We start from the raw sequence: 10,118 nt of genomic DNA, 5'->3' as shown, positions 1-10,118 counted from the left end.
GTTTCCTTCAATAGGGAGTTAATTTTATTTAGCCTAGGTTTTGCCATCTTCAATTGGGTTTGAGTTAACCCATTTGGGTTCTTTCTTTTTTTTTCTTTCTCTCTCTCTTTTAAGTTGGCAATACCCTCAAGCGGGTCTTAAATCTCACACCTTTGATTGGATTCATCCCTCTGGTGGGAGTGTTTAAGAGATTGAGAGTCTTAATATTTCTAAACTCTTGTTCCTTACGTTTATACCTTATCTAGGACTCTAATCACCCAATCTTAATTTCACACCTGGCTTTAGAGGTGATGGGAAAGTAGGATGACTCTTCCACAAGTAATGGACCTATCTGCCGTGAAGTCGGTTCTTTTGCAACCGATCGCCCCTGGACTCGCCTAGTGGATGACTTTTCGTTGAAGAGTTCATACATAAGTTTGCCATCATAATCCACCCATGATTGCCCTCAACACTCGACGTGTTTTACTAGGGAATAGTTTCACGTTGGACTCCATCTCCCTCTATTGTCACTTGTGAAGCAGTTCTTTCCCTACACAAGGATCCCTCAACATACACTCATCTAAACACCATCCACATTCACATGGGAATGGGAACAGGGATGGCAATGGGCGGGTCTTTTCGAATACCCACCCCACCCTAATAGGACGGGGTTTAATTTTAATAAACGAAAAACCCGGGCGGGTTCGGGGTATTGTCCCGTCCCGTCCCGATTATATATTAAATTAATTTTTAAATTTTAATTTAATTTAAAATTTAAAATTAATTTAATTTAATTTTTATTTTACTATTTTTAATATATAGATAATAATAAAATATTTTTAATAAAATAAGTTATAAAAAAATATAATAATTTAATTATTTATCAAATATATTTATTTTAATATAATTAAAAAATTTTAAAATAATTTAAAAAAAATTCAAAAAAAAGTTAAATGTGACAGGACGGGTATGGGAATTGTTTCAAATAAACGGGGTAAGGTTGGGATGGGAGCAACCAGCCCCGTTGCCATCCCTACATGGGATGCAGTGTTTTTAAACCACCTCTTACAACTTAGAGTTTTCCCTTCTAGAGATTTTGTTCATTTATACAATTAAACTGAATCAGTGGGCCAAACTCCTACTCTCTTCAGATGGTAATGGGACTGCCCGATTCCAACAAGGGATAGGTGCTCAAGCATGTAATAGTACCCAATAACTGGGAAGCCTCAACCAACAAGCCTCGAGGGCTTTATAAGTTAAACCAGACACTGAACTCTCTAATTAAGTACATTGTCTTCTAGGCTTTTCTAAACCACCTACTTCACCATTCACCTAGATAAATCAAGTTTCTGCAGTGTTGCTTTAAATGGCAAGTTAGTTAAAACATTTATTTGATGGGCCTTGAAGTAGGGGTGAAACTTTTTTGCATTTACTTAAGAGTGCCACTGTTATCTTTTCAAGCACGGTAGAACTTAATTCGACTAAAATTAGGGCTTTACTTACGTAATTCGTTGGTCATTGTTTTCCATTCGTGTCAAGCCGAAGTAACACTGCATTAATGGCTACTCCTGAAGTGGCTAAGTACATATATAGCATTTCCCCGAGGGATGTACTACTAAAGATGAGGGGTACAATTAAGTAACGTTTAAATGAATGAAACACTAACTCACATTCATTTGTCCATTGAAATGTCTTGGCCCCTCATAAGACCTAAAAAAAGTACAAAGTCATCGTATCTCCTTAATTCTGTTGCCTAGAGAGGGTAGGTTCAACATATCAAGAACCCTGGATTACTTTGTCCTTATATCCTAAATTGCGAAGGGTACATGCATCTATCTTGAGCATCTCTAAATCTATCACAATAAAAACTAATGGCTTCAAAACCATTTTAGAATAAAGATTTAAAGATTTGAAACTTATACCTAGATTTAAATGTTTCCAAATTAAAATCCATTTGATGAAAGATGAAGTTTGAAGAGTTTAAAAGTCTCATATACCCAAGATTGTTTACCCGATGACTTGAATTACAATCTTGACACTCTAAAGTATGAGTTTTCAAAGTATGGGTTTCGAAATGGAGGAAGTTATACGATTCACTTTTTCAATGAAAAACGACTTTCCTCAAGAAGTCATAAAAACCCTAACCTCTAAATGGGTATTTATAGAATTCTTTTATTAAGTGACTTAAGTCAACCAAAACTTTTTTGAGCCTTAGATCTAAGGTTTTCTTAATAAAAGCTTTTATTGTGCTTACCTCTAGATCCTTAGGAAGATTAAATGCATGCACTCTTTTAACCCAATGATTGAAATGCTTTTATATATATATTTGAACAATTCAATTGTGGGATTCATATGTTTCTTTACCTTTCTTTGCTTTATTTAGCCATAATTCATCATGACATTCTATCAAGAGTATTTTTAATAGATGTGTGGAGTTATCTATTGTTGGCATTGTATCCTTAAATCAATGAATGAAATATCAAAGTTTTCTCAACTCACTCAGTGGATAACATGTTGATCATAAGTTCATTCCCCGTGAGTAACCTAATGCCCAAACTTAGTTTCATTTAATTGATATAACATTATTTGTTGCCATTTTCAGGATTTTAAATTTCTCATTTCATATTTCCTTTAAAAAATAAAAATAAATGAGACAAGTGACGCCCCAATATCACTTTTTAAAATAATAAAAGATGCATCTTTTAATAAAAATGAGTCTCACCATTAAACATAACACAAGTAAAAAATGTAAGTCCCTAAAAACATCAAAGGAACTATTATTAATTCATCTACTATGGAGACAAGGTTTATCGCATCCTATGAAGCTACTACAAAAGCATTATGGTAAAGAAATTTTATTGAAGGTCTCAAGATTTTAGATTATATAAAGAAACCTACAAGAATTTGTTAAAGATAATTCAATTATATTTCTTTCCTCCAAAAATAATGAAAGTGGAAGTCGGAGCAAACATATCTACACAAAGTACCTTGTTGTCATATGAGGTACTTATTAAACATATAGGAACTGAGCTAATGGTTGTAGATCCATGCCCAAAGAATTGCCAACAAAACAATATAGAGATCACCTAGAGCATATGTCATTAATTTAGTTTTGGTTTGACTCCTTCGAAGGTTTGAAATATTGGTAAATATGGATATATCAATACTTAAATTAGAAATATTGATGGATATTTTGATAAAAATATTGTAAAAATTATTTAAAATTAATCATAAAAAAATTATAAAAATCACATTTTAAAGTTATTTTGTAAATATAATTGACATAAATATTGTTATGAAGAAAAATATCTATATACAATGATATATCGGTCTTAATATATAATTTATTATTTATCTTATCAAATTAATTTTAACTTATAAAATATTATAACTTTATTATTATCATTATTATTTATATTTTAGTTTTTTTAAATAAATGTATATTTTTAATATTTTAAAATAAAAATATCCAAAATTAAAAGGATAAATATAAAAAATTTAAAAGTGAAGTGATAGTAATTTTTTAAAATAGGATTAGTGAGATAAATTATGATACATTTAATATTAAAATTATAATTTATTTAATTTAAATATATTTAATAGTGTGAAATAAATAATGCTATATATATGATTTTTTTAATATTTATATTTTTTATATTTAATTATCATATAAATAATATAAAAAAAACTTGTTAAAAAATTATAATATTGATTTTTTAAATTTTTATTAATTAATTAAATATAATTTAAAATAAAATAATTAGAATTAGATATTTTTAAATGATGAACCTTAACGTATCGTAGTCCAATGGCAGCGGGGATTGAACCCAAGCCACGGTTTTGATTTAATAAAAATTAAGATGGATAATTAATAATTAATAATTAATAATTATTTATATGGAGGAAAATTGTTCTCATGATTTGTTCTCCTTGTTTTTTTATCTCCACTAAATCTAAAACTCAAAAGGGCCACCCACTTCCCTCACTCGAGGCCATCAAGAAGCCCTTCTCTGAAGTTGCCCTCCTCCAGACGAGAGAATCCCTAAAAAGTAAAAAAGGCCCTATTTTCCTCTGCCACTCTCAATCCTCGCAGGTACTAATCTAATCATGTTATTTTTTTTTTTCAACCCCCGTTTGATTCCCAAGAAAATCCATCCCCCATTTAATTTCCGGGAAAATTCATCCTCGTTTGATTTCCGAGAAAATCCATGTAAAACCCCTAAGGAAAACCAAAAAAATTGCTTTTTTTTCGCTCCCTGTGTTTTCTGGATCTGTTCTAGGGGTCTCTTTGCTTTTATGCCACTGGATTTAAATTTCACGAACTCTAAATCCACGATTTTTGGGCTAGGATGAAGAACACAACCTTTGCCTGCAAATCATGATCAGATTACCAAATAGCGTCTTATTTGTTTTTTTAAAAAAGAATTGGACAGATTTTGTATCCTGGGCCTGGGCCTGGGCTGGACTGGTAAGGAAACAAATTACCGGGAGAAATATCGCCAAAATTTTTCAGTATTTCAAACACTGTTGGAAAATCATTCACAAAGAAATAATTATGGTCTCCTTCAATTTTGTCCATTAGTTTTAGATTTAATTAATTGATACAACAATGGATCTTCACAGCTATTGCACTTTAGTCAATAGGTGCTTCTCCTCCCATAATCATCATGTTTTTTTACCCAACACATTACAAAAATAAATATATAAATAATTTATTTATTTATTTATATCCAAATTAGAATCCGATTAGTAATACTTTTGAAAAACACTTCCAATATTAAAAAGCATTTTTATAAAATAAAAATAAAAAATCACATATTTGGTAAAATTTAGAAGACTTAAAAAGTTGAAAATTTGCTTTTAATGCAAAAACCCTGTTTTTAGAAAGAGAGTCCAAAACCCGTTTGACATTGAATCTGGGAAGCACCTCGAGTCTAAAAAGCGTTTTTTTTTTTTTTTGATACGTAAATCGAAATATATTAAGCAAAAAAGGCCAATAGCCACACAGTATACAGGAGATATACAAGGCGACTATAACCTCTCAACAAAAAAACAAAAGAGACCAAGAAGACCTCACCCCCCCTAGGTGGATGCTAGTCACTCTAAAAAACCTAGAAGGGATAGAGAATCCTCTCCAATATCCAATCTAGACCAACCCCACAAGTTACAAACAAAAAAATTCTTTAACTTCTGAATATGTAGCTCACCCCCCTTAAAGGCTAATCTATTCCTTTCTTTCCAAACCGTCCAAAATATACATAACGGGATGGATTTCCAAATTTTTTTCCTTTTTTTCCCCACAAAAGAACCTCTCCAGCTCAATAGGACCTCCTTTACAGTTTCTGGAAAGACCCACTTTACACCTACAAGCCCAAGGACTAATTCCCAAAGGGCTCTAACCACTGTACAGTGAATAAGGATATGATTTACAGATTCTTCTGCACAACCACACAAAAAACAGCAATTCGGGAGATGCCATCCTCTTCTTTGGAGTCTATCAAGCGTTAACACCTTCTCCCACGATGCCTCCCACACAAAGAAAGCAACTTTGGTAGGAACACTATTCACCCAAATGCTTTTTTCCGGGAAAACAATGTCACTGGGATTGACTAAACCACTGTACGCCATCTTGACTTTATATCTACCGCTTTTTCCTCCCTTCCAAGAGATTGAATCTTCCTCCAAAGCCGGCCTAAGCCCTCTCAACTTAAGGAGCAGATCTCCTACCATGCCCACCTCCCAGTCATTAAAATTCCTCAAGAATCTTAGATTCCAACCTCCTTGATCAGAATTCTGGTCCCACATCTCCTCCACCGTAGCATTCCTGTCAACCGCCAAGGCAAAGAGGTGCGGAAAAGATTGAGACAACGCTGTACCCGCACACCACACATCAGTCCAGAATCTGATCTTATTGCCCTTCCCCACCCTAAGCTCTAGGCTGTCCCAGCACCATTCATTTTCCTTCATAATCTCCTTCCACGCCCCTACTCCAAACGCCCCATTAGGTTTTTTAGACCTCCACCCGTATTCTTCTTGCCCATACTTTGCCAAAATCACCTGCTTCCATAGGTTATCTCTTTCACATGCGTATCTCCATATCCATTTACCAAGCAAAGCTTTGTTCATAAGGCCCAGCCTTCTCAAACCCAACCCACCCCTCCCTTTGTCCCCACACACTATCTCCCATTTCACCAAGTGTGCTTTCCTCTCCATATTTCCCCCTCCCCATAGGAAGTCTCTTTGTAATTTTTCTAGCCTTCTAACAACTATATTGGGCATCCGGAATAGAGACATTTGGTAAATGGGTATGCTGGCCATGGTGCTTTTAATCAGAGTGATTCTCCCACCTTTGGAGATGTATTGCCTTTTCCATAACGCGAGTCTTCTCCTCACTCTTTCTTCCACCCCGTCCCACATCGAAGAGGCCCTATTAGGAGCCCCTAAAGGTAGGCCCAAGTACTGGGATGGCAAAGATCCCACACGACACCCTACCTCCGCTGCCAGCTCCTCAATATCATCCACCTCACCCACCGGGATGATTTCACTTTTGCTCAAATTAATCTTTAACCCCGAAGCAGCTTCAAACCAGAAGAGAACCCAACTTAAGTGACTCAGGTGCTCTTTGTTGGCCTCACAGAAAATAATTGTATCATCAGCAAAAAATAAATGAGAAATGTTCAAAGCCCTCTCTCCGCCTTCCCGAATGCTACACCCTGATAGGAAACCCCCTTCCACAGCTCTCCTCAGAAGGATACCCAACACTTCCATGCCCATGACGAAGAGGTAAGGAGAGAGGATCTCCTTGGCGGAGCCCCTTAGTACTCGGAAAGAAACCAGCAGGAACCCCATTCACTAAGACAGAGAATCTTGCTGTAGATATACAACTCCACATCCAACCCAACCATTTTTGCCCAAAGCCCATTTTTTGAAGAACTTTCATTAAGAACTGCCAATTCAAGCTGTCATAGGCTTTCTCAATGTCCAATTTGCAAATGACCCCCTTCTCTTTTCTTTTTTGCCACGAGTCTATCACCTCATTTGCAATTAGGGAGGCATCAAGAATCTGTCTACCCATCACAAAGGCATTTTGAGCAGGGGAGACCACTTTCCCAATCACTTTTTTCAGCCTATTAGCCAGTACTTTAGCCAACAATTTATACAACCCCCCCAAGAGACTAATAGGTCTAAAATCCCCAATATCTTCAGCCCCACCTTTCTTAGGAATCAGGACCAAGAATGTATTATTTAGGCTCTTGAGAAACGTTTTCTGCTCATGGAACTCCTTGAACATTGCCAAGATCTCCTCTTTAACAAAACCCCAACAACTTTGCCAAAAAGCTACTGTAAAGCCATCCGGCCCCGGGGCTTTATCCCCATTCATCTCCAACAATGCTGAATGAACCTCCTCCTCAGAAAAAGGGGATTCCAAATTTTCTGCATCTTGTTGACTGATCTGGTCTAAGCACAGTCTCCCAATATCAGCCTGCCACCCCGCTTCTTTTGAAAGCAGCTTCTGATATGCATTTGCCACTCCATCCCTCACTTCCTGCTCCTCCGTAAGGCTCACCCCATCAATTTTAATTCTGTCCAGATAATTATTCCTACGATTTGCATTTGCTATACGGTGAAAATAACCCGTATTTCTGTCCCCTTCCCTTAGCCAGATCTCCCGTGATAATTGTCTCCAATGTGTTTCCTCCAAAAGCACCCATTTTTTATAGTTTACCTTGGCTTCATTTTTTAATTCTGTTTCCTCCATTGACAGAATTCTTTCACTTTCTACACGGTCCCAAAATTCCACTTGTTGCAGGGCTGCAGCTTTATTACATCCCAGATTCCCGAACACCTCCTTGTTCCAAACTTTTAATTTCTGTTTAATTTCCTTCAACTTAGTAGCCAATCTGTAACTAGCACTGCCTCTCACCTCAATCTCCCACCACCATCTTCGAATCATATCTTGGAAGCCCTCCACCTTAAGCCACATATTCTCAAATCTAAAGGGAGAGGGGCCTCTTCTCAGACCTCCTCCCTCTAGTGAGACCGGGAAGTGATCAGATAAAGGCCGAGGCAGTCTACTCTGTAAAACGCTACTAAACTGATCCAGCCAGCTGGTATTCACCAAAAACCTATCCAATCTAGCCCAAGACTGATTGTTAGGTCCCCCACTCCAAGTAAACACTCCCCCTTGCATAGGAATATCCCTCAGCCCTAATTCATCAGCAACCTGGGCAAATCTCCTCATAGCTGAAGATATTCTCCCCTGTCTACTCCTTTCCCTTTGGAACAAGGTGATGTTAAAGTCACCTCCTACACACCACGGATCTTCCCAGAGGCCTCTGATCGCCCCAATTTCTTCCCACAGCCACTCCCTTTCCTCTTTAGTGAAAGGTCCATAAACTCCCGTGAACACCCAAACCATCCCATTATCCACATTTTTGAATCTGCAGGATAAAGAGAATTGGCCCTCCTCCCAATCCATAATCTCCAATGTCCTTTTGTCCCAACATATCAGAATTCCTCCCGCAGTCCCGCTTGCATCCAGGGCCCTCCAATCCAAAAATCTTCCCGACCCTAGACTTCTTGCCACCCCCTCCGACATTGATTGGATTTTTGTTTCCTGGATACACATTAGATCTACCCTTTGATTCCTTATAAATGTCTTAATGATTTTCCTTTTCTCCTTTTCATTCACCCCCCTCACATTCCAGCTCAGCAATTTTAGCTTCATTGTAGCACTGAAAGATGGCACCCTTTACCCTTTGGTGGGTCTTTCTGCTTCCTTCCCTTCTCATAATTCACTGAGCACTCCAACCTCTTCAATTCCCTTTCAAACTTGGACTTTTCTAGCAGCACCTTATCATGTATTCTCTCCCTTCTTTTTCTGATTTTAATCAAAAAGTCCAGGATTTCCTTTTCTAAACCCTCAGTCGAAAATCCCAAGAAGTGACTGAATTTTGCCAGGCTGCTTTCCTCCCATCTCTCCTCCTTCTCTCCCCTTTCAGCTTGAGGGTCGTTCAATCCTGGACCCCACTCCTCATCCCTATACATAGTGCTGCCGCCATTATTCTCTACCAACGCCCAGCATCCGATTACATTCTCCTCTGACCCTTCACTCGGTACTACACATAAGGGAACCTCAAACTGAGGCTCCACCCCAGCATTTCCAGAACGATCGTAATGCCCCCCCTCCGGAGCCCGATCAAAAGAAAAAGAAATAAGATGAGAAGACCCAGGCACCCTTTCCCCCCTCAACAAAGGGACAGACCCGTACCTCATAGCTTCCTCAACAAGCGTCGAATCTGTCGCCGAGTGCAAAAACTTCGTATTTCTCTTTCTCAAATCCTCTGTCTCCCAATTTTTTAGAATTTCTTCCTCCATGTTGCTCGCGTTATTTACCAATGGAGAGGCCGGCGAACACACCTTCAGTTGCTGATCTTTATTGGTGTCTTGAAGCAGTGGCTTACTTGGGCTTTCCTCCAGGTCCATTCCTCCATCACACGATGGGCTTTTCTCCTCAGTAGTCCACGATGTTTTTGATGGCCCAGCCTCCTGCCCAGCTAGCACTCCCACCACTCCTTTTAGCTTTAAGTTTAAGCCCATCGTTGCCCCTTGATTGTAAGGCCCACCCACCCTCTTCATTCCTTTTGGTCCCAAATCTGGGCCTGCCGATTAAGGCCCAAAATCCACAGCGTCCCGGGTTGAACGGGCCCCCGATCCTCCTTGGTCCCATTTTTCAATCACCCGGCCCACTTCTCCCTCCTGAATCCCCATCATTTCTTCTGGCAGCAGCAGCGCCTCGAGCTGTGTGCCTTCCACCTCCTTCCCCACTCGCGTAACAGCGCGTGAGGCACCATCACCCCTAACCTCTCCTCTCGTACTCTGGTTCACTTCGCTCCTATTCTCCTGAGCCTGTTTCAGAGACGGTTTCAGCTCCCACCAGAGAGCAAGAGCGTACACCTTCTCCTCCACTGAGATCTCCAACCTACTTGGCAGGTCTTCCCCGTTTGTTCTGATCAGGATTCGCGCCCATTGAAGCTCCTGCATCTTTTCCGTCCTAGAGTCCATTGCTATAAATCCGCCACACTCCTCCCCCACTCTTCTCAAGATGGTTTTGTTCCATAGCGATAATGGTAACCCTA

At 38.6% G+C, this 10,118-nt stretch overlaps 1 protein-coding gene across 1 annotated transcript in view; it reads left to right on the top strand.

The window, feature by feature from the left end:
* The first annotated feature begins 3,955 nt into the window (after window positions 1–3,955).
* LOC100261229 (uncharacterized) overlaps window positions 3,956–10,118 on the top strand; it is an 89,520-nt gene continuing 83,357 nt past the window's right edge. Inside the window, exon 1 of the mRNA XM_059736270.1 lies at window positions 3,956–4,072. The gene's annotated coding sequence lies outside the window, so the exon portion shown is untranslated. The remainder of the gene's footprint in view (window positions 4,073–10,118) is intronic.

This window comes from Vitis vinifera, chromosome 4 (genome assembly GCF_030704535.1).
Source record: "Vitis vinifera cultivar Pinot Noir 40024 chromosome 4, ASM3070453v1".
NCBI classification, from domain to species: domain Eukaryota; kingdom Viridiplantae; phylum Streptophyta; class Magnoliopsida; order Vitales; family Vitaceae; genus Vitis; species Vitis vinifera.
The sequence above is the reverse complement of the archived record's forward strand: the minus strand, read 5'-3'. Positions and strand labels throughout refer to the sequence as shown.